The sequence below is a fragment of the Marmota monax genome, unplaced genomic scaffold, assembly GCF_021218885.2.
Source record: "Marmota monax isolate L192 unplaced genomic scaffold, Marmota_monax_Labrador192_F-V1.1 WCK01_AAM20220418_F8-fsc00370, whole genome shotgun sequence".
Classification (NCBI taxonomy): domain Eukaryota; kingdom Metazoa; phylum Chordata; class Mammalia; order Rodentia; family Sciuridae; genus Marmota; species Marmota monax.
The window spans coordinates 283,709-310,229 of NW_026693560.1; the positions used below are offsets into that span (position 1 = coordinate 283,709).

General features: G+C 56.8%; 2 long non-coding RNA genes across 6 annotated transcripts; one reads left to right on the top strand and one right to left on the bottom strand.

Annotated features, from left to right (window-relative positions):
* Positions 1–2,811: 2,811 nt before the first annotated feature.
* LOC124102429 (uncharacterized) lies at positions 2,812–8,681 on the bottom strand. Its single transcript, XR_006854873.1, has 2 exons — positions 8,196–8,681; positions 2,812–3,187 (listed from the first exon to the last, which is right to left on the bottom strand). It is a non-coding gene; the product is annotated as an uncharacterized LOC124102429 (long non-coding RNA).
* On the top strand, positions 5,980–15,226 carry LOC124102428 (uncharacterized). 5 transcript variants are annotated; one of them, XR_009228131.1, is made up of 5 exons: positions 5,980–6,026; positions 10,659–10,741; positions 12,709–13,046; positions 14,469–14,944; positions 15,066–15,226. It is a non-coding gene; the product is annotated as an uncharacterized LOC124102428 (long non-coding RNA). The 5 variants fall into 5 exon arrangements; XR_009228133.1 differs by having other exon boundaries at positions 6,001–6,026; positions 10,659–11,988; XR_009228132.1 differs by lacking the exon at positions 5,980–6,026 and having other exon boundaries at positions 9,629–10,741; positions 14,469–14,510; positions 14,760–14,944.
* The last annotated feature ends 11,295 nt before the right edge of the window (positions 15,227–26,521 follow it).

Consider the following 26,521-nt stretch of genomic DNA (forward strand, 5'->3'; position numbering starts at 1 on the left):
TTCAAAGCCAGCCTCAGCCAAAGTGAGGCCCTGAGCAACTCAGCGAGACCCTGTCTCTGAATAAAATATAAAAAGGGGCTGGGGACTGGGCTCTGTGGTTAGACCCCTGGGTTCCATCCCTGGGACCCAAATTTTTAAAAAGGAGCCAGGTCTTTCTGTCTGGAGAGGCCTCAGTGGAGACCCTGCGAGGCCCAGGCCTGGCTGCTGATCTCAGCAGCATCAATGGGCCTGAGCCAGCAAGGTCAAAGGCAACTAAGGGTCAATCCATGGGCAGAGAAAGGTAGTGGGTTAAAAAGTGACCTGGGCACCCTTTGTACCTTGCTCTCTCTCCTGTCCCCGGTTCTGCTGACTGGCGTGCTACCTTCTCCCCACACGCTCCACCGAATAGAGGTGGAAAGAATGAGAGGCACAAGAAAGCGCACCTGGGTATCAAAATCCATGGCAAGCCGGGCACAGCCGCCCACACCTGTCCTCCCAGCGGCTCGGGAGGCCGAGGCAGGAGGATTGCAAGTTGGAGGCCAGCCTCAGCAACTTAGCAAGGCCCTAAGCAACTCAGAGAGATCCTGAGTTCTTAGGGCCTCACTAACCAAAAATAAATAAATAATGAGCTCCGTGTGGGAGGAAGGCCAGGGGCAGTGTGTGTCAATCCGAAGTGACCCTCATGGGTTCTGGCCCCAGGGAATGCAGGGACACACACAGTGGTCAACGATTCACGATGATAATTTATTTTTGATACTGGGGATTGAACCCAGGGGTGACTCAACCCCTGAGCCTCGTCCCCAGCCCTATTTTATATTTTATTTAGAGACAGGGTCTCCCTGAGTTGCTTAGGGCCTTACTAAGTGGCTGAGGCTGGCCTCCAACTTGCGATCCTCCTGCCTCAGCCTCCGCCGAGCTGCTGGGATCACAGGTGTGCACACCTCACCCAGCCGTAGCGGAATTATTGCCACCTGTTAATGAGAGGCTGAATGTGAGAGCAAAGACCCGCAACAAGCATTCTCAGGGAGGAAGGGACAGCGAGCCCCTGAGTGGACTTTGGACTTGGCTGGCCAACGGATCATCTGCTCCATGTCCTGGGACGTCTGAGGCGGGAATGAGGGGCCCAGTGGTTGGGTAAGAAGCAGGCCCAGGTAGCAGTGGGCAGGGTCCCAGGCCGGGGACAGGAACAGAGACAGCTCTGTGCGTGGTTACTTCTGAGGTCATTTCCGTGGGCGTGCGGGGTCCCCAGGGAGCCACTTGGGACAGGATTTGAGCTTTGGGGGCTCGTTCTGCTTCTGGGGAACTGAGTCTCTTGGGTGGCCCGTGAGTTCCCCTGCAGCTGGTTCCCAGGGCCCTCCTGGTGGTGGAGGCCGAGGTGGGAGCAGGCTGAGCTGGCCTTGGCCGTGGACCAGGGGGCCCCCTTGTTCCTGTCACCCCCGTGGGCTCCTGCGAGGGGCGCCTCCAGGGGCAGGAGGAGGCCATACAGTGACTTGCTGGCAAGACTTGGCCTGTCCCACCAGAGCACAGTCCCTGATGGATGACAGGCTGAGCCTGGCCCTGGGAAGGGTGGGTCCCATCAAAGCATTCTCTCCTCGAAGCTCCGGTCGCCCAGGACTCAGCCCTGCCAGCCTGACTCAAAAGCCTTCTGTCTGCCCCAGGCCTGGGATCCCCAGCCAACCCCGGGCACAATGGAGGGAGCCGGCCCCGGGGGCAGCCGATCCGAGGCTCTGCCTCCCATACAGAAGGGAATAGAGGCTCTCCAGAGAGGTAGAGGCTCAGGGACCCACAGCCAGCCAGGGCCACAGCCCCCTCCGACTGGAGACCCAGGGGTCTGTGTCCGTCCCGTGCCACCAGCCCCAGTCCCCCGGGTGACTCCCCGAGCCACAGTGGTAGATGCCAGGGCCTCAGGGAAGGGGAACGGAAGCCACTGGAAATAAGCCAAAGAAATCAGGACACGATTTAAATGTGGGAAAAAAAAAAACAGTAAAGAATCCTTAATGCATCTGAAAACCTGAAAGCAATGAATCACTTTGTAAAGAAGTGTCAGGGAGCCAAGTCACTCAAGATGGGGAAAAGGCAAAGCCCAGAGTCCCAGCAGCTCCAAGGGAGGCTGAGGCAGGAGGATCGCAAGTTGGAGGCCAGCCTCAGCCACTTAGTGAGTAACAAGGGAAGAGTAGGAGGAAGGAGGGAGGCTGGAGATCAATGGGTAGAGGCTGCTGAGGACAGAAAAGTTTGGAGTCTGTTTCTAGGCTTCTCTCTCTCTCTCGGGGGACATCCTCCTGTCTGGAACCCTCTGAGCTGATGTCCGACTCGCCCTTATGTGGCCTTGCTGTGGCCTCACACTGGACGGTCTGCAGGGGAGCCCGTGGAATGGACGCTGATGTCCACGGAGTGCCGGGCGCCTTTCTGTGTCCTGCTCATTATGAATTCACTCAGACACACCCTCGAGAGCAAGGTGTCCTCTACAAGCCCGCCTGATGGGGGACAGAGTGGGGGGCGTGGCCAGTGGCCCCGTGAGCTCCAGCGTCCCCATTTCTGACTAGACCTCCTCCTGGGCCCACTCTGCTGGCTCCTAGCCCCATCATGAAGTCCCCTGCCTTCACCGTCCCCATTTTCCGCCACCTCCCTTGTCAAGGTCACAAGCGCCCCGTGAGCGCGTGCCACCTGCATTCTGTGTGCTTAACCTTGCCCGTCACCCCTCTGGGTCCCAAAGCACAGCTAGGAGGAAAGCACTATCTCTGCCATCAATGGAAAATCAATATTTTTTTCTGATAGACCTTAAACGACACAGAAGACTATAATCAGGAACTGGCCTCAAGGTGCGATTGCACATTTATGTGTGGTAATTTATGATTTGGCCTTTATTATTATTATTACTTATTTGTGATGGTTTATGATTTAATTGCACAATGGGTACAAACGAAAGGAAGTAGCCCGGGGTGACGGAAAAATCATAAAGGTGAGGGGAGTGTACAGGAAGAAGGACCGACTTCGGTGCCCATGAAGATTCCAGAAGACCCCAGCTCAGGGGTCGTGCCAGCTGGGCTGCTCTGTTCGTCGGTTTTCCGTTGCTGTAACACATGGCTAGGAACATCAGCTTGTAAAGAGAAGAAAGGTTCACTTGGTCTCCATGATGGGCTGGCCCTGCTGCGTTGGGTGAGGCAGCCCAGCAGGGCGGGAGGACTTGGTGGAGCAGACCATTCATTCCCTGGCCAGGAAGGGAAGAGAGTGAGGAAGGGGTGGAAGGACACAGTCCTCCTCAAGGGCATGCCCCCCAATGATCTAAAAACCTCCCCTTAGGCCCCACCTCTTAAAGGGCCCACCGATTTTCCATAGCACCAAAGTAAGGACCAAATCTGGCACCTCAGAGGGACATTTAGAGTCAAACAACAGCAAACTTCATTAAGGCAGGAGACATTTTTTCCCCACAGACATTAGATGAGCATGAAGTACCCGGATGAACACAGTCTGTTTTATCTTTCCCCAGGCTCATGAGAAGGCAGAGGAGCTGCAGGCAGAACAGGAGTCCATTTTTAATTTTTCTGGTCAAATTCACTTACCTTTTTTTTTTTATGGTACCAGGGATTGAACTCGGGGGCCCTCGACCCCTGAGCCCCGTCCCCAGCCCTATTTCGCATTTTATTTAGACAGGGTCTCCCTGAGTAGCTCAGGGCCTCACTTTGGCTGAGGCTGGCTTTGAACTCGCAATCCTCCTGCCTCAGCCTCCCGAGTTGCTGGGCTAACAGGCACGTGCCCCCCGAGCCTGGCACTTTTCCCTTACTGTTTTGGCTTTTAGTTTCATGCCTAATAAGTTCTCCATTGACCACAAGATTACATAAATATTCTCAGAAATATGCCTCTAAGATTTTTACGGTTTCCTGTTACCTTTGAATCTCTAATCCATGCAGAAGGAGGGACAAGACACTCACTTTATTTCATTTCAAGGGGGTGGCCATTTGTCCAAATAGTTTATTGGGCAGGGAAAATAAAGTCTGTTTCCCCCACTGAGTGGAGAGATCATCTTTTCACATATGAACTGTTTATGTAACTTCAGGTGGACACGCAGATTTCTTTTCCCTTCTATTCTGGTCTCTCATGAGGAAGTCAGTGTTTGACAGATTATAGCTGTAATCTCTGATAAGGCAGATCCCATTCCAAGCCCTTTGATTTTCTTTTCAAATATTTCTTTCTTTTTTTTATTTTTGGTACCAGGGACTAAACTCAGTAGCCCTCGACCCCTGAGCCCCATCCCCAGGCCTATTTTGTATTTTATTTAGAGACAGGGTCTCCCTGAGTTGCTCAGGGCCTCGCTGAATAGCTGAGGCTGGCCTCCCATTTGCAATCCTCCTACCTCAGCCTCCCGAGCTGCTGAGAGGACAGTCGTGCGTGGGCCACCACACCCAGCGACAAATATTTCTTGCTAGAGACAGGACATTTTTTTGCAAGATTCTGCCTTTCTATTCTGAGCTCTGGTATACCTCTCCATTTACTAAAGAATTTGTAGGGTTTTGTGTTTTTTTTCCAATCTTCTATTTGAGGTCCAGTGTGTTTCCTTAGTTCTTCCCAGTTCATTCGCAGAATTTCTCATCTCTGATTGAATGCTGAATGGGTTTTATTTCTGTACCCTTTTGTGACAACAGCCCACTGGGGGTGGGAGGGAGTGGGGAACAGGGGGACCCTGCCCACGGGTCCTTCCTGCCTCAGCTCAGGGAAGAGTCCCTTTTACCCTCCATGTGAGTATCCAGGGATCCATTTCCAAACAAAATATTTTCTTCCCATCAAGGAGTGTGTTTGACGTCAGCTTGGTATTTTGGTCAAGAATCACAGAATGTACTTCGCCACCCCGTTCAAAAAAAAAAAAAAACACAGTGGTTTTTGAACACCCAGGCCCCTTTCCAACCAGATCAACAACAAGTGTGTTACTTTTCTCACACCTTGGACATGTAGGAAAATCTGGGCTCAGGGAGCTGGCCGGCCGCCCGCCTGGGGATCTTGCCAGAGCCGGGTTTGTTCTTGTTTGCTGGACTTTGAATAGCTGCTAAGAGTCCTCGGAACCCGTGGGCACCTCGGGGTGGACGAGTCCAGGGCAGGGGAGCTGGCAGCCTGGCAGGGGACGGTCTGCACGCAGCAAAGAGCTCACGTGCGTGTGACCCTCACCATGAGTGTGGATGTGTGAGTGTGAGTGTGGATGTGTGTGAGTGTGAGTGTGTGTGTGGTACCGGAGACTGAACCCAGGCCCACTTTCTATTTTATTTTCAGACAGGGGTCTCCCTGAGTGGCTCAGGGTCTTGCTAAGTTGGAGAGGCTGGCCTCCAACTTGCGATCCTCCTGCCTCAGCCTCCCAAGTAGCTGGGATGACAGGTGTGCGCCAGGGTGCTTGGCAAAACAGATTTTAAAGCGCACATATCCCACCCGCTGTCAGAACTGGGGCATCATCACTCCTAAACCCTGACGGGCTGCCGTACCCTCAGGCAACAAGGGGAGTCAGAAAAGGAGGCACATCTTGGTATTATACCTTTGAAGACCCCTTGGCGGGGTCTTGGGGCTGCTAGCACCGTGGACCCCTTGAAGAACCACTCAGTGTCCAAACTGCTGAGAGCTGAGCGCAGGGGCACATGCCTGTCATCCCAGCAGCTCAGGAGGCTGAGGCAGGAGGACTGCAAGTTGGAGGCCAGTCTCAGCAACTCAGCGAGACCCTAAGCAACTCAGCGAGACCCTGTCTCTAAATAAAAAATAAAAAGGGCTGGGGAAGGGGCTCAGGGGTTAAGCACCCCTGCTGACAGAAAGGAAAGGGTGTGCCCCCTGCGTGGCTAAAACAGGGACCCTGACCAGCTGGGACAAATTTCAGTGGCTTCCCAGCCCGAACTGACGTTGAGGCTCAATGCTGGGTTGACCCAACAGCCTATTCTAGAACCTTCTTCCATTAATGAACAAACCTTTAAGCATCTATTCTGTGATCCGCAGGTTAATCTGGGAGGTGGATATTAACTAGTGGTTGAGCAAACTCCTACGGCAGGCCAGCCTCTGCTCCGAGCTGCCGCAGGAGGGTGAGGATGTCTCTGACTTTTCTTCTCCTTTTTGGGGGGGATATGGGGGTACCAGGGATTGAACTCAGGGGCCCTTGACCACTGAGCCCCGTCCCCAGCCCTTTTTATATTTTATTTAGAGACATGGTCTCCCTGAGTTGCTTAGGGCTTTGCAGGCCTTGCTGAGGCTGGCCTCCCACTTGTGATCCTCCTGCCTCAGCCTCCTGGGCTGCTGAAATGACAGGCTTGGGCGCCCAGCTTTTGAGGGGGGCTTCTGCAACCCACCCATGCAGTTCTGCTACCAGCTGCCCCGCCGCCCACCCAGGCCACTCCCACCCCAGCCTGCTCCTTGCTCTTCCCTCTGTGGGACGGCCCAGCTTGTCACAGCTATGCAGAAGGCTGCATCCCCTTAGACCCTAGCCCTGATGGGGACAACGGGACCTGGAGTGAAGTCATCTTCTTGCTGTGGTCCCTGACCAGTGCTGGAACCTGACATCACTATCCCCGGCACGTGGCTGTGCCTCTCAGAGAGACCTCCGCCCCCGGCCTCCATCCCACTGAGCCAGCTCTGCCCACCCCCCCATGGCTGCCACCCTTGGTGGGCCAGGTCCCCTCATGCCACGCTCAGAGCTACCCCAGCCTGGGTCACCTCCACGGCTTGCCCAGCCCCGGGCCTGGCGCAGCTGGGACAGCTCAGCCGGGAGGAGAGAGCCCCTCGGAATCACGGGGACGGTGCCCCTAGTGCGGGGAGAGAGGGAAGGGGACCCGGGGACTCTGGAGCAGGACGTCCTGAGTGCAGGGAGACGTGGGCACCGCGAGGGTGACGAGGAGATGGCTGGGGTGTCCAGCCACGTCCTGCTCCTGGTGGCCCAAGGGACTGTTAGGCAGAGGGGGGGTGCCGAGCAGGAGGTGGGGATGGACAGACGGACAGAGAGAGAAACGGACAGAGAGAGAGACAGAAGGACAGAGAGACACATGGACAGACGGAAAGAGAGACCAACAGAGATAGAGACAGACAGACGGACAGAGAGACAAACACACAGACGGACAGACAGACAGATGGACAGGGAGACAGAAAGACAGAGGGAGGCTGGAAAGCAGTGTCCTCTATCCTGAAAGTGGGTCCTTCTCTTCCCTGTAAGGACCTGAGTGAAGACCCGTCCCCTTTTGCTCCCATTGGTTACTTATGATGCCTGATTAGAATATTTCCACCCATTGGTTACCTTATGATGCCTGATTAGAATATTTCCACCCATTGGTTACCTTATGATGCCTGATTAGAATATTTCCACCCATTGGTTACCTTATGATGCCTGATTAGAATATTTCCCTCCAGTGGTTACTTGATGATCCCTGATTAGAATATTTCCCCCCATTGGCTACCTTATGATGCCTGATTAGAATATTTCCCTCCATTGGTTACTTTAGAAAACCTAATTAGAATACCGCCCACTTTACCCCCACTGGTCACTTGAAAGTTTGAAACTCTGGCGAAGGTTGTCATGGTGATAAGTCCTCTGTGGCGGGAGTTGTCATGGTGATGGTGTCAGGGGACAGACAGATGAGGATGGAGGGGACACGAGGCTAAGAGAATAACTAGAAACTGAGCCCTCTGTGCTGACCCCCTCTGGCTTTCTTTACCAAGAGGCCACTTACCTGAGCCCTGCCTGGCCTCAGTGACAGGGGGTGTCACTGTCCTCAGCAAACGGCCTGCTCACTGTGGGAGCAATGCAGACCCAAGTGACCTGGGTAAGAGGGACCGGGTCACCCTGAAGGGGACACTTCTGTGACCAGGTCCTGCAACTCTGGGAGAGAAGGTGGCTCCTCCTGACCATAAAGTGTGACCAGAGCTGCCACGGCAGTGGGGACCTGACCGTCTGATGTCACCCCGCTGTCCGTCAAAGCCAAGAAGTGGGCCTGGGCGCGACTCTCTGGAAACTTCTCTGGGACCCCCAATAACACTGGGGAGCAGGAGAGGCCCCTGGTCCCTCTCCTCTCTGAGCGGTCCCACTCTGTCCCCTGAGAGTGTCCCCTTGCCTTTTCCTGTCCCTCAAGAGACTCCTGCCTACTCCTCTGAGTGACAGGTCTTTCTGACTCGATGGTAAGACTTGGGGTTTGAAGTGGGGGGGGGGGGTCTTCATGCTGCCACAGTTTCCCAGAAGACCCCAGCTCTGTCACCTTGGGACTTACCATGAACGGGGACAGGACTCGTTACCTTGTCCCCACTGGCTGCCCGAGTCTCAGTCGCCCCATCTGTAAAGTGGGGGTGATGAACTGCAGGGGACCCGTGGGCCCAGGACTTCACCCCTCTCCTGCGCCCTGGGGACCTGGCCCCTTCCTCTTCCTGGCCCCCTGGGCCTGTGCCCCAGGACCTCTGGCCCAGCGCAGCCACAGACCTGCAGGGAGCCGGGACTCCTCTGGGCTCCTGAGTCCCCCCCCAGCAGGCCACCCTCCCTCTGGGCGGGCTCTGGTGGCCGCCTGGGCCAGGCTGCTCGGTAAGCGGCTCACGTGCTCCTGACATTTCAGCCCCTGGGTCTGCGCCAGGGCGGCCAGGGCGCGCAGGACCGGAGACGGCCCCAAGCTGCAGGCCAGCCTTTCTTCTTCGGTCCCCCCCTTCAGTCACCAACTCTGGCTCTGTCCCTCCTCCCCGCCTGGCCCAGTGTCATGCATGGAATGCAGGAATTCCAGCCTCTGCGCAGGAATGCAGTCCCCAACCTCCCCACCCTCCGCCCTGCAGCCTGGGATCCCGAGCGCCCCCGCAGGCCCGCCTGGCCCTGTGCTGGGGACAGGGACAGGGCTGGAGATTCAGAGGGCGGGCACCTGGGGGAGGGAGCCAGGACGCAGGGAGCGCAGTCACACCTGGGCTCTGGGGACTGGCCCAGGGACTTGCAGCAGGCTGTGCCCCCAGGGTCCCTGTGCTGTCCTTGGTCGTGTGCACAGAAATGCTGGCAGTGGACAGAGGCACCCTGTCACACAGAGGAGCTGGGGCTTCTGGGAAACCAGGGCGGGGGAAGACTCCCCCCCTTCGAACCCCAGTTCTTGCCACCGAGTCGGAAAGATTTCAGACCCTGTCACTCAGGATAGCAGGCAGGAGTCTCTTGAAGGGACAGGAAGGGGAAAGAGGACACTCTCAGGGGACAGAGTGGGTCCCTTCAGAGAGGACTGGGACCAGGGGCCTCTCCTGCTCCCCAGTGTTATTGGGGGTCCTGGAGAAGTCTCCAGAGAGTCCCACCCAGGTCCACCTCTTGACTTTTGATGGACAGCAGGGTGACAGCCGGTTTCAGGTCCCCACTGCATGACTACTCTAGGTCACCTTGGTCCAGGCCGATGGTTCTCTTAACCCCTGAGCCCCGTCCCCAGCCCTTTATATATTTTATTTAGAGACTGGGTCTCCCTGAGTGGCTTAGGGCCTCACTAAATTACAGAGGCTGGCCTCCAACCTGCGATCCTCCTGCCTCAGCCTCCTGAGCCGCTGGGATGACAGTCGTGAGCCACACCACACCTAGCTCGGGTCCCTCTTACCCACGTCACTTGGGGCCAGCATTGCTCATGTAGTGGGCAGGCAGTTTGCTGAGGAAAGTGACATTTTCTGTCCACTGAGGCCAGGCAGGGCTCAGGTAAGTGGCTTCTTGGCAAAGACAGTCTGTGGGGGTCAGCACTCTGGGCCTTCCTGTCCCCACCATCCTCGTCTGTCTGTCCCTGACAAGCCCACAGTGGCATGTGTGTGTGTGCACCTGGTTTTCAGGATCAGTTTCATACAGAGAGTTCGCACACGCAGCCACACGCTCGCACACGTGTAATAAAGTGGTGTACACGTAAAGCACAGCACTCTGTCCCCCACGTCAAAGGGACACAGCAAGAACACAGCCACATTTGCCCAGAAGAGGCTCCCGAGTAGTCTCATCCCCTTAGTGACCAGGTGGATCCCTGCCTGAGGCCCTAAATACAGAGTGCCAGGCCCTAGTGTCCTGGGGGACACTGCTGCTCTCTAACCAGGTCACCCAGGGTCCCACCTGGACACTCAGGACTGAGCCCCCTGCAGGGGGCAGCTGTTGAAGGTGCTGGGGGACAGCTCGGCTCCCTCCTTAGACTCGCAGGCGAGGCCACAGGGACTGGACTTCCCACAGGGCTCTTGGGTCTGCCCAGCTCCTGGCTGAGGATGGCCACTGGCCAGCCCCATGGCCAAGCCAGCTCCGCACCTCCCCCACTGCTGGCTCCCTCTGGACACCATGATCCCTGAAGGGATCCGGGTAAAGCGAGCCTCCTGCCAACCCTTTCATTCACCCGCCCACCCACCCATTCATGGATCCACTCGGGAATATTATTTTATTTTAGGTGCCAGGGATGGAGCCCAAGGGTGCTTAACCCCTGAGCCCCGTCCCCAGCCCTTTTGATATTTTATTTAGAGACAGGGTCTCACTGAGTTTCCCAGGGCCTCACTAAGCTGCCGAGGCTGGCCTCCAACTTGCGATCCTCCTGCCTCAGCCTCCCCACCCACTGGAATGACAGGTGTGCACTTCCATGCTCAGCTATGTTTAGATTTTAAAGAAAGCCTCTAACTTATATCCTGGGTTTCACTTTTTTTTTTTTAATTTTGTTAAGTTGTAGATGGACACAATATTTTTATTCATTTATTTCTATGTGGTGCTGAAGATTGAACCCAGTGCCTCCCACATGCGAGGCAGATGCTCTGCCACTGAGCCCCAGCCCGAGCCCCACCAGGTTTTACTTCTAAGGTGGGTCTGTGTGGACTCCTGCAGCCCCCAAGGTACCCCCAAGCAACCCTGGGTCACCTCTGCCCCTGAGGGAGTCCTGGATTTCTGGTGTTCAGCTCAGGGGTCCCGAGAGCTAATCCCCCGCTAGAGGAATTGTGCAAGGACGTCTTTCCATTTCCTTCCCCAAAAGGACACTTTCCAAACAGGGGGGACCTAGAGGGGTCAGACGGGAGTGGGGGATGGAGGGGGGACACAGTGGCCACATGCTCAGTGCTGAAAGGAACTAGGAGGCTTCTTCACACATCTCCTGCTGCAACTTCCCAGAGGACAGTTACTCAAGAAGCCGGCAGAAGGTGGGCAGCACACACCTGTCATCCCAGCAGCTTGGGAGGCTGAGGCAGGAGGATTGCAAGTTGGAGGCCAGCCTCAGCAACAGCGAGGCCCTAAGCAACTCAGGGAGACCCTGTCTCTAAATAAAATATAAAAAAGGGCTGGGGATGAGGCTCAGGGGTCTCTGGGGTCTCCGAGGTTGCAGGGGAGGGCCGCGGAGGAGGACGCAGCCCTGGCTAAGCGCTCAGCCTTGGCTCCCGGCAAGGGCCCCGTGGAAACCTGGCACTGCCAGGTCCATAGTAGGTCTCTGTTCCAGGTCGCTGCTGTCACCCTGAGGCTGACTCTGGTGGGTAAAAATAGGCATGGCTCATGCCACGGGCTCCTGAAACCGAGGCTGAGCTCAGGAACCTGCCCAAGGGCGCAGGCGACCAGTGAGGGGGCGCATTGCGCGCTGCAGGGGGATTGGCTGAAGTCTCTCCTCCCTGGGACTTTGGACGCTGGCCTGGGTCCTGGGGACAGGGCCCCTGCAGAGGCCCCCAGCAGACCAGGTGCAGGGTCCTCGGCAGCCCTCCCCTGCCCCCTGCTGGCCAGATCTTGGGAAGGTCAGGTGGCCCGTGTCCAGGGTCCCCAGGAGAGCCCCCAAGGCAGCAGCAGGACTTGGGACCTGTCCTGGAGAAAGCCCTTCTCCTCTCGGGAGAGGAGGCTGGAAGACACGAGTGACACGGCCACCTGAGGTTATGCTGAAGATTCTTTCGGCTTGGAAGGTCCTTAGCCGAAGGGAGAAGAGGACACCTGGTCATGACCTCGCCACAGCACCGTTGCCCGTGGACAACAGCGGGAAATTCCTCTTGTCACAGCTGCCGGGACATCATAGCGCAACACGTTCCTCACATGGTCAAGGCGATATCGGGTCACCAAACCTACTGTGTGCCAGTTCTGTAAGGGCACAGCAGACGGCCGGGCATCCCAGTGGCTCAGGAGGCTGAGGCAGGAGGATCGCCAGTTAGAGGCCAGCCTCAAAAACTCAGTGAGGCCCTGAGCAACTCAGGGAGACCCTGTCTCTAAATAAAATGCAAAATAGGGCTGGGGACGGGGCTCAGGGGTCAAGTGCCCCTAGGTTCAATCCCTAGTACCAAAAAAAAAAAAAAATCCACTTCTTTTGGCTTAAGTTTGATCATTCCTAATTTCCTAGAGAATCACTCATTTCTTCTAGATTCCAATCTTTGTGCCACTCATGTGTGTTTAGATCTTATCTATGATTCTTTTTCTGTCTCCTAGGTCTGTCTTTTCTTCTGATTTCTATTTTTATTTTGTATTTCAATCATTTCCTCTTTCTCTCTTTTTTTTTAAACCGGTTTCCTGTTCCTTATTTTTTTTTTCTGAAGTTTAGAACTGAGGTTTTTACTTGCTTCCTTCAATTCTTTTTAACATGGTCCATTCAACTCTGTGTGTGTGTGTGGGGGGGGGGGCGTGTGCACACTCCTTTTCCAGTTGGACTTTTTTAAAAAATAGGGGAGGGGTCTTGCTCTGTCACCCAGACTGTCCTGGAACTTGAGATCCTCCTGCCTCAGCCTCCCAAGTCCTTGGGACGAGGAGCCTGCTGCCCTGCCTGGTGGACTTGGTCTTATTTAATTTTCTTCCTTCTGACCACCCCACAGTCCCGCTGCAGAGCCTGGGTCATCTGGGAAACTGAGGCAGCATGAAGACCCCCCCTTTGAACCCCGATTCTTGCAATCAAGTCAGAAAGACCTCAGACCGTCACTCAGAGGAACAGGCATGAGTCTCTCGAGGGATGGCAAAAGGGAAAGGGGACACCCTCAAGGGACAAAGTGGGTCCTCTCAGAGGGACCCACTGTGAGTGCATATTGTTTTTCAGCTGGACGCAGTGGCACACGCCTGTCATCCCAGTGGCTCTGGAGGCTGAGGCAGGAGGATTGCAAGTTGGAGGCCGGCCTCAACCCCTTAGCAAGGCCCAATCTCAAAACAAAATCAAAAGGTCAGGGGGTGTGACTCAGTGGCAGACACCTGTGGGTTCCATTCCCAGCCTGGGGGTTGCTGGGGGGGACATGGGGGTCTCTCCTTGCAATGGTGAACAGCTTTGCATCCTGCCAGTAGTGAAGCCATATAAAAGTGTGATTCTATTTCTACAGAGTCCACAGGCTGGCACACTGACTGTCATGGAGATGTCCCAAGTAGGAAAGGAGCCGGACAGGCAGGACAAGAGAGTGATGTTTGATTTCTCCCTGGGCTGGGTTCCTGTCAAACTTGACCAACTATATTCTTTTTTTTTTTTTTGGTCCTGGGGATTGAACCCAGGGGTGCTTCACCCCTGAGCCCCGTCCCCAGCCCTTTTTATCTTTTATTTAGAGACAGGGTCTCGCTGAGTTGCTCACGGCCTTGCTCAGTGGCTGAGGCTGGCCTCCACCTTGCGATCCTCCTGCCTCAGCCTCCCGAGCCGCTGGGATGGCAGGCGTGTGTGTGCCATGCTACTCAGTAACAAGCTATGTTCTTAAGGTCCCCACCGTCCTGGATGTGTATCACATGTCACAAGGCTTGAAAGGACAGAGTTTGCACTGGGGGAGGTGACCGTGGGGAGAGGGGTCCCCTTCCACTCTCCCTCTAGCTGCAGATCCCAAGCCACAAAGCCGTCTCCCTCCTGTCGCCTTTAGGCTCTGGGGCTCCTGGGCAGGAAGGTCCATCTCCTTGGAGAGGGCTCCTCCTGATGGTGGACAAAGCCCTGCTGGCCACAGCTCCAAAGCTGCTCTGCCCACGCGGTCTATGGTCCCCCCGGCGGGTGAGGTGACCGCTCAGGGCACCCCCTTTCTCGGATCCACCCCAAGTCTCCGGGAGCCACACTAGGGCCACAGCCAGGGCAGCAGGACATTCCCACCACGTGAATGACACCAGGCGGCCTTGCCAAGTCCTGCTCTGAGCGTCCTGCCCTCGGCTCAGGGGCCCCTCCACCGGGGAACCCCATGCCTGCTGGCCGGGGGGTGCTCAGCGGGGCCCCAGAAGCAACAGAGGGAAGCTACAGAGACTTGGGAGGTGACAGGGTGGGTGTGTGTTCCTTGCTTCAGAGACTGAAACCGTCTCTTTAAATTGACTTTTTAAAATCCCAATGTTAAAATTAAAAAAAAAAAAAAAAGAGAGATGACTTTTAAAAAACTTGCTTTGAGCCCGGCGCGGTGGCCACACCTGTCATCTCAGCAGCTCAGGAGGCTGAGGCAGGAGGATCGCAAGGTGGAGGCCAGCCTCAGCCACTGAGCAAGGCCCTGAGCAACTCAGCGAGACCCTGTCTCTAAATAAAATGCAAAACGGGGCTGGGGACGGGGCTGGGTGGTCTAGGGCCCCTGAGTTCACTCCCTGGTACCAAGATAAAATAAAATAAAAACATAAGTCCTTGCTTGGCTCATTTAAGGTCCTGGTTTGATTCTGAGCCCTGTACAAATATAAACCTCAGGTAAATCCGGTTACCTGCATGTGACAGGTGAGAAGAGTGGGCGGGGGCACAGTGAGATCAAGCACCCTGGCCCAGGACTCTGGCTGGTGGGCGGTGCTGCTGGGGTTCAAAGCCAAATTTGGGGTGATGGTCCTCAGACTGGCTTCCAGGGGAGACAGCACCAGGCCTGGACAGAGGGCCTTGGGCGCCCCCTGGTGGCCAAAACTGCTGATTCCCCACCAGCTGCCCTTCACCTCCCTCCGCCTGCAGGGGGCGCCCTGCTCCATGGGGCAAGATGTCCCTTGTCATCCTTAACTAGTAGCTCGTCTTCCAACGGGGCCAATCAGTCCTTGGACACTTTGGGGAAAAGCCTCTGTCCTCGCTGCCTTTAATCATGACCCAAGGACCAGGCTGTCAGCGAGCCCTTTGGGGGGACTTGAACATCAGACTTGGAGGTGAGAAAATAAATGACAGGGATTTCGACACCCTGGGAAGGATGAGGCTGGGAGGGCAGAGATTTGTGGTAAGGAAACTGTGGCCAAAGTGTTCGATTTTTTTTTTTCTCCCTGTCAACAGGCTCAATGACAAAATTATTTCAGGGCTAAGACCCGGCCAGGATTTATGCAACCCAAGGAGTTCTGCACCCGACGCTGCAGTCCTGCCTCTGAGGTATTGCAGATCGGGCTTCAGATCACAGCAATAAAAACATTTTGTCACAATAAAGTGCGTCCCCTTGACTTTTTAATTTGTATTTTAAATTCATGGGCAATGTGCATACTTATGAGTGGGCCGTGTGATATTTCAACACCATTTGCCCCCTCCCTGGCTACCCGCTGCTGCTCCTTCTTATCAAAATTGGAATCTTGAGCTGGGCCCCCCGTGGTGCTCACCTGGGATCCCAGGGCCTCAGGAGGCTGAGGCAGGAGGATTGCAAGTTGGAGGCCAGCCTCAGCCACTGAGTGAGACCCTGTCTCAAAATAAAAAATTTTTTAAAGTAATAATAAAAAGGACTGGGGATGTTGCTCAGTGGTAAAGTGCCCCAGGCTAAATCAAAAATTATAATAAGTGGACTCTTATCATCCTCCATCCCCCAGTACTGAGGATTAAACCCAGAGCCTCCTACATACTAAGCAAATGCTTTACAACTAAGCTAAATTCCCAGACTTATTTATTTGCGTACCTTTGTATATGTGTACATGGCTGGGCATTGACCCCTGGGGCACTTAACCCCTGAGCCACATCCCCAGCCCTTTTTATTTTAAATTTTGAGACAGGGTTTCGTTGAGTTGCTTAGGGCCTCGCTAAGTGGATGAGGCTGGCCTCCAACTTGTGATCCTCCTGCCTCAGCCTCCCGAGCAACTGGGATGACAGGTGTGCGCCACGGCCCCCAGCAGCAGGGTGATTTTAAAACAGTAACAGACCCTAGGACTTCTACTTAGAAGGGACAACTCACTTCCCTTCTCCAGATGCAGCAGGAAACCCCCCAAATCACTGGCCAAGAACTCATGTCCACGGGTCAGAAGTGTATAGTCTTCCCTCAAAGAGGAGCAGTGAGTGTTCTAGAACCATAGAGAACAGAGGGAGGCAACCGCACGTCCTGTGAGCCCAGGGATGGATTGCACTGATGCCAACCAGCAACAGTGCTTTGTAAAATAAAGTGGGAAAAGGTCCCTTTTTTACCCCACAACAGCAAAAAATCCAATATCTGAAAACAACAACTGGACTCCTTGGAAACATCCAGTTCCTGGTACTGTCCCCCAGGAGGCCGCAGAGAGGTTTTGAAATGAGTGCTTTGGCAGACGATGCCTATTGGGAAATCTCCAGAAGAATTTGCAAACAGGCAGAGTGTTTCTGCCAAGTGATTGACAGCGTTCTGCACGGTTCACGCTTGACTGTGTGTGTGCTGAGGTTAGGATCCGATGATGAAGTAGGAGCCGGGCGCGGTGGTGCACGCCTGTGTTCGCAGGAGCTTAGGAGGCTGAGGTGGGAGGATCGCAAGTTGGAGGCCGGCCTCAGCAGAAGTGAGGCCCTAAGCAACTCAGGGAGACCCTGTCTCCCAATAAAATACAAAATAGGGCTGGGAACGGGGCTCAGGGATCAAGGGCCCCTGAGTTCAATCCCCAGTACCCGCTCACCCCCCAAAAAAAGATGGAGCAGGAAGTCCGGTTCTGATTGGGCTATGATAGGAAGATTCTCTCAAGTTTGCACCAAAGCAAAATAATAATAACAACAGCAAAGTCAGCTGAAAATGAGGGGTGTCCTCAGCTCTCGCAAAAGCAGCTGAGAAGACGCAGCCCTCCAAGGCTCCAGTGCTCTGGCCGATCTGGACCAGTGACCTCTCAGGAGGGACAGGCAGATCTGGACTGGTGACCCCTAAGGAGGGACAGGCAGCCCTCAGGGCCTCTTGTGCCTGATGTCGGCTTGGCAAGTGTCTTGAACTATGTTTTTTCCCTCTGCCAATATATTGTTTAATTATCTATTGCATCATGAGTGACATTTTCCTAAGCTTGGAGAGTGAGGACCTAAGTGAAGCTACAATTTGTCTCTGCAGCCACTACGCCCGCTGTCCACAGTCCACGCAAATGCTGGACACCACTTCTTTTATTTAATGTTTATTTATTTAAAATAAAATGGTACCAGGAATTGAATCCAGAGGCGCTTAACCCCTGAGCCCCGTCCTCAGCCCTATTTTGTATTTTATTTAGAGACAGGGTCTCGCTGAGGTGCTTAGGGCCACGCTAAATGGCTGAGGCTGGCCTCCAACTTGTGATCCTCCCAAGTTGGCATCCAATTGTCATCCCAGCAGTTCAGGAGGCTGAGGCAGGAGGATCGCAAGGTGGAGGCCAGCCTCAGCCACTTAGCGAGGCCCTAAGCAACTCAGTGAGACCCTGTCTCTAAATACAATAAAAAAGGGCTGGGGACAGGCCTCAGGGGTTGAGGGCCCCTGGATTCAATTCCCAAAACCAAAGAAAACAAAACCAAACAAAAACCCACGGCCTCCGCAGCTCGGGCCCAGGGCTGTGCTAGGAGAGGACAACGGGGCTGCAGCCGCTCCTTGAGCCCGGGGACCCTGCTCTTCCGGGTGATGCTCGTTTCAATGTGGGTGGAAGTTCGAGAACTTTCTCCCACTCTCTGTGCCTGGGAGGTCCCCACACTGGTGGCCAAGCTCTGTGTCCCACCAACAGGCCTTTCCCCCCGAGGGTGGCTTCCCTGGGCCTGGCGTAACCTGATCAGTGATGAACTGTCCCAGGTGTGCGTCCCTCCACTGGGGGCCGCAGAGGACTGGAGACCGGGGCCTGCAGACCCCCAACCCAGGGAGCCAGGGGCCACGATGGAACCAGGTTCCCCTAGAAACCGTGGGGACCTAGTGATTCTTCCGTGTGCCTTGGGGGACCAGGGGCAGCTGGCTGGGGACCTGGGGCAGTGGGCTGGGGGGCCTGGGGAAGCTGGCTGGGGGGACTGGGGGCAGCTGGCTGGGGAGGGGGACCCAGGGCAGGTGGCTGCGGGGACCTGGGGCTGCTGGCTGGGGGGACCAGGGACTAATGACATGGGGACCTGGGGCAGGTGGCTGGGGACCTGGGGCAGCTGGTTGGGGGGACCTGGGGGCAGCTGGCTGGGGGGACCAGGGACTAATGACATGGGGACCTGGGGCAGGTGGCTGGGGACCTGGGGCAGCTGGTTGGGGGGACCTGGGGGCAGGTGGCTGGAGACCTGGGGCAGCTGGTTGGGGGGGCCTGGGGGCAGGTGGCTGGGGACCTGGGGCAGCTGGTTGGGGGGACCTGGGGGCAGGTGGCTGGAGACCTGGGGCAGCTGGTTGGGGGGGCCTGGGGCAGGTGGCTGGGGACCCGAGGCAGCTGGCTTGGGGACACAGGGACTCCAGGATCCTGATGCCCAGCTCCTAGTTTCCTGCAGGTCTTTGACCACTGTGGGCCCAGCCGGGCTGGAACCTGCCACCCTGGTGTCCCTCCTCAGCCCCTGCCTGGTCCTTCTGTCACCCGCACCCTGCACAGAGACGAGGGCCTCCGTCCGCTGGAGGCCAGGTGCTGGACGAGGCCCACGCAGTGCGGACGGTCCCTGGCCATCTCTCTGACCATGTCCTCCTCCCGGGCACAGCGGCCGCCCACGGCTGGGCCTGGGCCTTGGACCCTCCCAAGTCCCTCAGTGAGGACAGGCGACGTAGCACTGCGGTGACACACGTCACGTCTCAGTGACCGACAGGCTCCCTCGTCCCGGGTCCCCGCTCTCCAGGGCGACTCTTCCACGGAGGGACTTGGGGACCCTTGGCTGGCCCCTGGCCGTGCCCTACATCAGTGACCAGCTGCCCGCAGCGGCCCAGACAGGCGGCGTGGGGACAGTGCCCCACCCCAAAGGAGGAGAGTCCTGCCCCAGCCTGAGAGGGGCCACCGCCAGCAGCCCAGAAGGTGACCACGACCCTGACTGGACCCGAGACCAGTGCAGGGGCTGAGGGGGCTGAGCCACTGGGGCAGGGGACACTGAGGAAGCCTGGAGCTGCCATGTGTGACAATGAAGGGGCCAGCACCAGTGGACTTCCGGGATACGGGGACGGCGGCCGGGACGTCATGGCGGCCGGGACGTCATGGCGGCCGGGACGTCATGGCGGCCGGGACGTCATGGCGGCCGGGACGTCATGGCGGCCGGGACGTCATGGCGGCCGGGACGTCATGGCGGCCGGGACGTCATGGCGGCCGGGACGTCATGGCGGCCGGGACGTCATGGCGGCCGGGACGTCATGGCGGCCGGGACGTCATGGCGGCCGGGACGTCATGGCGGCCGGGACGTCATGGCGGCCGGGACGTCATGGCGGCCGGGACGTCATGGCGGCCGGGACGTCATGGCGGCCGGGACGTCATGGCGGCCGGGACGTCATGGCGGCCGGGACGTCATGGCGGCCGGGACGTCATGGCGGCCGGGACGTCATGGCGGCCGGGACGTCATGGCGGCCGGGACGTCATGGCGGCCGGGACGTCATGGCGGCCGGGACGTCATGGCGGCCGGGACGTCATGGCGGCCGGGACGTCATGGCGGCCGGGACGTCATGGCGGCCGGGACGTCATGGCGGCCGGGACGTCATGGCGGCCGGGACGTCATGGCGGGGTACACCCTAAAGGTCTACAGAACGACTGTTCCCGCGTCTGGGTTTTGCTTGAAAATACTCTACCGCGCATGGGCGGTGTGTCCCGGGCGTTTCCAGGAGGCCCCAGGTGGCAGGTGACCTGGAGTTAAGAGGAAGGACTCTGGAAAGTCGTGTAGAGGGACGTGGGGGGGGGGACCTGGGCAGCTGGCTGGGGGACCAATGACGACAAAGTCACTGCTGTCAAAGACTCAGGTGTGCCAAGAAGTCCCCTTGAGGGGAGAGACGGAGAGTCCCTGTGTGGACGGCTGTGTCATGGTGATTAGGGCAGATGGCACACATGAGGCAGTCGCTGTGACAGGGAATACAGGTACCTGCAGACTCTGATCGTATCCCTGCTCCCTGCTTCTCCCTTTTCCTTTCCCTGACGCCCTCCCTGAAAGTCCCCTTTCTCTTTTTTCTTTCTGAGTCTGGTTTTCTTTGCTTTTCATGGTGATCTCCACTTTCACCCATTTTACCACAAATGACACGATTTCATTCTTTTTCATCGCTGTATAATACTCCATTGTGTGTATGTAACACATTCCCCCCACTTTTCTCTTTTCATAGCGTGGATTGAACCAAGGGGTGTTTAACCCCTGAGCCCCGTCCCCAGCCCTTTTTATATTTTATTTAGAGACAGGGTCTCCATAAGTTGTTTAGGGCCTCACTAAGTGGCTGAGGTTGGCCTCCAACTTGGGATCCTCGTGCCTCAGCCTCCTGAGCCACTGGAATTACAGGTGTGTGTCACTGGGCCCTGAGCTCAGTCCAAGGTGTATTGACCCCATTGCTCTGGGGCTTTCGCAGGTGACCGTGGTGGAAACGCAGGGGCAAATCCACTTGCTTCACTGCTGGAGAGTGAAAGGCAGGGGGCTGCGGTCCCCCAGCTCCCCTCAAGGGCCCACCCCAGTGACCTGAAGGCCTCCTATGGGGCCACACCTCTTGAGGGTCCCACCACGTCCAGCAGCACGGAGCTGGTGACCCAGCCTTCGACACACAGGCCTTGGGATCCAAACTGTCTCACAGTTTAGTGACTTTTGACAGTGGCCAGCCAGGTGGCACTTTTCAGTACACAGGAGCTGTCACCACTGTCCTGTCAACCGCAGTTGACCTTTGTCACCACTGAGCGGCTGGTCACAAACATCTTGCACAAGGACACCCACGGCCCCAGCTCTGTGGAATGTGGCCTCTTTCCCTGAGTCTAGGACGTGGCTCTGATGGTGACTTTTTCTGGATAAGTCACATTTATATAAATGCGTCCCACTTTGCGATCCTTCCTCCTGTGTCCATCTGAGTCCAGGCCATTTCTTGGCCGTGAGGAATGACCCCTGTGAACCCTGAGTGACCCTTTGTGTGGACAGAGGGTCTGTTTCTCTGGGGTAAAAATCCTGAGAGAGGGGACTGGGCTGGAGTTAAGTCTTAGGGACAAAGTCAGCTTTTCTCCTGCTGTGACTCAAGGACCCTCCAGCACAACTGCAGACGGGGACAGTGGACGTGGGGCTCAGGGTGTCCCAGGTCCCAGTCCACAGATGGCAGCTCCACTCCTGGGCGAGGGGAGGCAGGACATCATGGAGGAAGAGTGTGGGGAGGGAGCAGCTCCCATGGGGACCAGGGGGCAGAGACTCCACTCTCCAGGGACAAATAGGGACCCCAAGCCATGGCCCCAGGGCCACCTCCTCCACCACACCCCACCTGCCTCCAGGGGCCACCAGGGGACCCCCAGGGAGCCATTCACTGCTGGGGTTCAGACCTCACACCCCCTCAGTCCTCCTCTGGACCTTCCTGTGTCACCTCCCACGGGGACTCTGGGGACACCTCACATCCTAACCACAACAGACAGGGTCTCACTAATTTGCTTAGGGCCATGTGGCTGAGGCTGGCCTCCAACCTGCGATCCTCCTGCCTCGGCCTCCAGAGCTGCTGGGATGACAGGTGTGCACCCCTGTGCTCGGCTCATGGTGACTATGGAGCTTTGGGAACACCTCACAGACACACCAGGACAGAGTATTTGCCCAGCATGTGCGAGGCCTTTGGTTTGATCCCTAGCTCTGCAGATAAATAGCCAAATAAAGGAATAAATTAATATATCCAAAGCTAACAGGGACATGGCTTTTCACAGGGGACATAATTAATTTTTAAAAACGTAATTTGGAAAATAAAGTCGAAGTCTCCAGCAATTACAGAGCCCGGGTGCTGGCCCAGGGAACAGGCCAACACCAATGACAGGGAACGGAGATCACACAGGGGTGTCCTTCCTGTCCTAGCCTCCAAGGGGCCCTCGCAGGGTAAACTCCTGGTGACCCTCGGGAATGTCATCGTGGGCTCCGCTTCCCAAGCCACCAATTCAGGCACCGGCCTCTGGCGCTCTGCCCACGTGCCCTCCATCAGGATGAGGTTCATCGGCTTCAGCTGACCACTCACTGGCCTTCAAGGGACCAGGGACGCCTGTGATGTCCCTACATGGGCATTGGCCCAGGTCGCTCAGACGCCACAGAGGACAGCGGCCTCCGGACTCTCACTGAAACTCTCTGGGCGAATTTCCAACCTCGGATAAACCCAAGCACCGACCGTGCCCCAGGGCCTGCTCCATGACCAGGGCCTCCACACAGAGCCCGCTGGCACAGACGCATGGCCGCTGGACCCCAGGAGACCCAACAGCACCCCGGGGCCTCCAGCTTCCTCCTGGTCCCCAAACTCACAGTGACAACTCACAGGTCTTCAAGTGTGTGCCCTTCCCCTCACCCTCCCCAGCATGTGATCCTATGGGGTGTTTAGGGAAGAGGGAAAAATGGGGTCCTCCATCCTGTGGCCACAGAGAACAGAGAGAATGGAGGGCTTCCATCTGTCCCGTGGCCCGAGTCAGCCACCCACCCACCACCCACCCACCTACCCACCATCCATCCACCCATCCACCCACCCACCCACCCACCCATCCACCCATCCATCCATCCATCCACTCACCCACCCACCCATCAATCCATCCACCCATCCACCCACCCACCCACCCATCCATCCATCCATCCACCCACCCACCCATCCATCCATCCATCCACCCACCCACCCATCCATCCATCCATCCACCCACCCACCCACCCACCCATCCATCCACCCACCCATCCACCCACCCATCCATCCATCCATCCACCCACCCACCACCCATCCATCCATCCATCCACCCACCCACCACCCATCCATCCACCCATCCATCCATCCATCCACCCACCCATCCATCCACCATCCACCCACCCATCCATCCATCCACCCACCCACCACCCATCCATCCACCCATCCATCCATCCATCCACCCACCCATCCATCCATCCATCCACCCACCCATCCATCCATCCATCCACCCACCCACCACCCATCCATCCATCCATCCACCCACCCATCCATCCATCCATCCACCCACCCACCACCCATCCATCCATCCATCCACCCATCCATCCATCCACCCACCCATCCACCCACCCACCCATCCATCCATCCATCCACCCACCCACCACCCATCCATCCATCCATCCACCCACCCACCACCCATCCATCCATCCACCCACCCACCACCCATCCATCCATCCATCCACCCACCCACCACCCATCCATCCATCCACCCACCCACCACCCATCCATCCATCCATCCACCCATCCATCCATCCACCCATCCATCCATCCACCATCCATCCATCCATCCATCCATCCACCCACTCACCCATCCACCCACCCATCCATCCACCCATCCACCCATCCATCCACCCACCCATCCATCCATCCATCCACCCACCCATCCATCCATCCATCCACCCACCCACCACCCATCCATCCATCCATCCACCCATCCATCCATCCACCATCCATCCATCCACCCACCCATCCACCCACCCACCCACCCATCCATCCATCCATCCACCCACCCACCACCCATCCACCCATCCACCCACCCACCACCCATCCATCCATCCATCCACCCATCCATCCATCCACCCATCCATCCATCCACCATCCATCCATCCACCCACCCATCCACCCACCCACCACCCATCCATCCATCCACCCACCCACCACCCATCCATCCATCCACCCACCCATCCACCCACCCACCCACCCATCCATCCATCCATCCACCCACCCACCACCCATCCATCCATCCACCCACCCACCACCCATCCATCCATCCATCCACCCATCCATCCATCCACCATCCATCCATCCACCCACCCATCCACCCACCCACCCACCCATCCATCCACCCATCCATCCCTCCATCCACCCACCCATCCATCCATTCATTCATCCATCTGTCCATCTGTCCACCCACCCATCCCTCCGTCCGTCCACCCTCCATCCTTCTTCCCTCCCTCCATCTTCACAGCCTCAGTCCCTGCCGTCCCCTCCCACCCTCTCTGTCCCCACAGACCACCCATGTCCCCGTCCCTCCCCCTCCCTCCCAGGTGGTGTCATGGACGCCCACTCCCTGGTCCCTTTCCGGATGCCTTCTCTTCCCCAGGTCTCAGGATCGGAGCCCTCTCTGGCCACCTCTCTGCACCTCCCCCTTTCCCAGCTGGACACTCTAGAGTGCTGTCCCCTCCAGCTGTCTCTGACTGTCACCGAGACAGAGGTCCCAGAGGGCTCCTGTGCCCTGGGACCTAAAGGAGACACCCCCTTCTCCCCGGCACTCAGGGTTGGTGGCGTTGCCCTTCCCCAGGGCCACTCCTTCCTGCAGGTGGCCGTCCCCAGCAAGCCACGCCTCCCACGAGCCTGTGCCCAGAGCGTAGCGTCAGGTTCCTCAGGCACAGGTCAAGCCGGTGGCTGGTGGGAGGACAGGGACTTCCAAGGAGTCCCACCCTGGAAGTCCCTGAGTTCTTGTCTGCTCTGATCCTCCAGGTGACCCCCAGGGAAGCCACAAGGAGGAGAGCAGGGAAGGGTGGGGACCGGGGCCAAGGGCACCCAGGCACGTGAGGTCTGACTCCGTGTCTCCTTCCCCTGGACCCCGAAGCCTTTTAGGATGGGGCCAGCCGGGTCACTACGTCTTCTTTGTCCCTTCAATTCTTCCAGCACTTTCTGTAACTAAGTGCCTCCGGTCACATTCCATTGCACAACCCGAGGCCCCAGGTGGGCTCCCTCCTAATTGGGCAGCACCAGGTCACCTGCTGCTTTCTGTCCATTCTGTGCCCTCCCCGTGCCACTCGCTGCCTAGGGATGTGACCTGGAAGGCCCTGGCCTCTGGTGTCCAGCTGGGGTTTGGCTGTTACAGAGTCCTGGAAGGAGACCAGAGGAGGGAGGGAGCCGTCTTAGTTTTCCATCACTGTGACGAAATAACCGAAACGATCAATGTATAAAGAGAAAAGGTCTACCTTGGCTCACACAGGGTCGGAGGTTTCAGGTCCTGCTTGGTTGGTGCTGCCGTTTGGGGCCTGTGGCGAGACAGCCCCATCATCGTGGCAGGTAGAGCAGGGTACTTACTAAGTGAGCCTGAGAACCAAGGGAAGAAAAAGAGTCTGGGGTCCAAGAGTCCTCCCGAGCAGCGACCCTTGAGCCCCGTCCCCAGCCCTGTTCTGTATTTTATTTAGAGACAGGGTCTCGCTGAGTCGCTGAGGCTGGCCTCCACCTTGCGATCCTCCTGCCTCAGCCTCCCGAGCTGCTGGGATGACAGCCGTGGGTCCCCTTTCTCAACGTCCTCCCTCCTGGGTGGTCCCCCTCACTTCCTGTCTTTGACTTCTGGGGTGCTTGCATGTTCATCTCCCCCTGGTTAGGAATTCCTGGTTCCCAGGGGTCATCTAGGGCCAGGAAGTCTCTCAGCCCCAAATAAGCCCAGGGTTGGATTTGACACGGGGACCCCAGGCTGCACCTGAGGCCGGAGAGGCTCTGGCCTGAGGACAGCTGAGAACCTGAGACCACAGCTCCACCCTCCAGGCACACTCCTGTCACATCTCCGGGGTCACTGGACCTGCCTGCTCTGATGTCCCCAAAGGCCAAGGACCTAACCAAGTTAATGTTTCCTCGGCAGGGTACACACAGCACCCAGTTACCGAGTTCCCAAAGAACAAGCTGAATCATGCTTACACAACAGAGGGGCCACCTCCCTACCCACCCACTCACCCGTCCATCCAGGAAGCCCTGACCCACAACCGAGGCCCGGGTCAAGGACATGGCCAGACCCAGCTACTGAGGGGCCAACAGAAAACAAAGCTTGTCCATCTACACTCAGCAAGGACACTTGTGCTGCCACCTTAAGAGGGTCTTGTCATCCCAGCGGCTTGGGAGGCTGAGGCAGGAGGATCTCGAGTTGGAGGCCAGCCTCAGAAATGGCAAGGCCCTAAGCAACTCAGTGAGACCCTGTCTCTAAATAAAAAAAATAAAAATAAAAAGGACTGGTGATATCAGGCTCCGTGGTTAAGCGCCCCTGGGTTGAATCCCCAAAACAGAGAGAGAGAGAGAGAGAGAGAGAGAGAGAGAGAGAGAGAGAGAGATCACTGTGCCTTTCTTCAGCAGCCACCTGACATACCACAGTGGGACAGCCAGAGGATGACCTTTCTAGATGCTCCCGTTCAGAGGGGGCTGTGGATGAGATGGGGCAAGAGGCAGGCAGTGGTCTGTCACTAGTGAATGACAATTCTGAAATCCTGCTGAGAAGTGCCGGGAGTTCCTTAATTAGGACTCAGTCTGACTTGAACCTGAAGTTGATTTTCCACAATTCACAATTTGGACTCCTCTAAAATGCACCCCATGTTTTCGACTATGGCGTTTCTCCGTCTACTTTTCTGTAAGCAGATTTTGGGGGAATCCGGAGGGCTTTCCTGACCTTTTCAGTCCAAGCTGGCGTTGTCTTGCCAATACGATTCTTTTAAAAACCTGTGCGTCTTCTATGAATCTCATGAAGGTCCACGCCTCTGAAAACCATCAA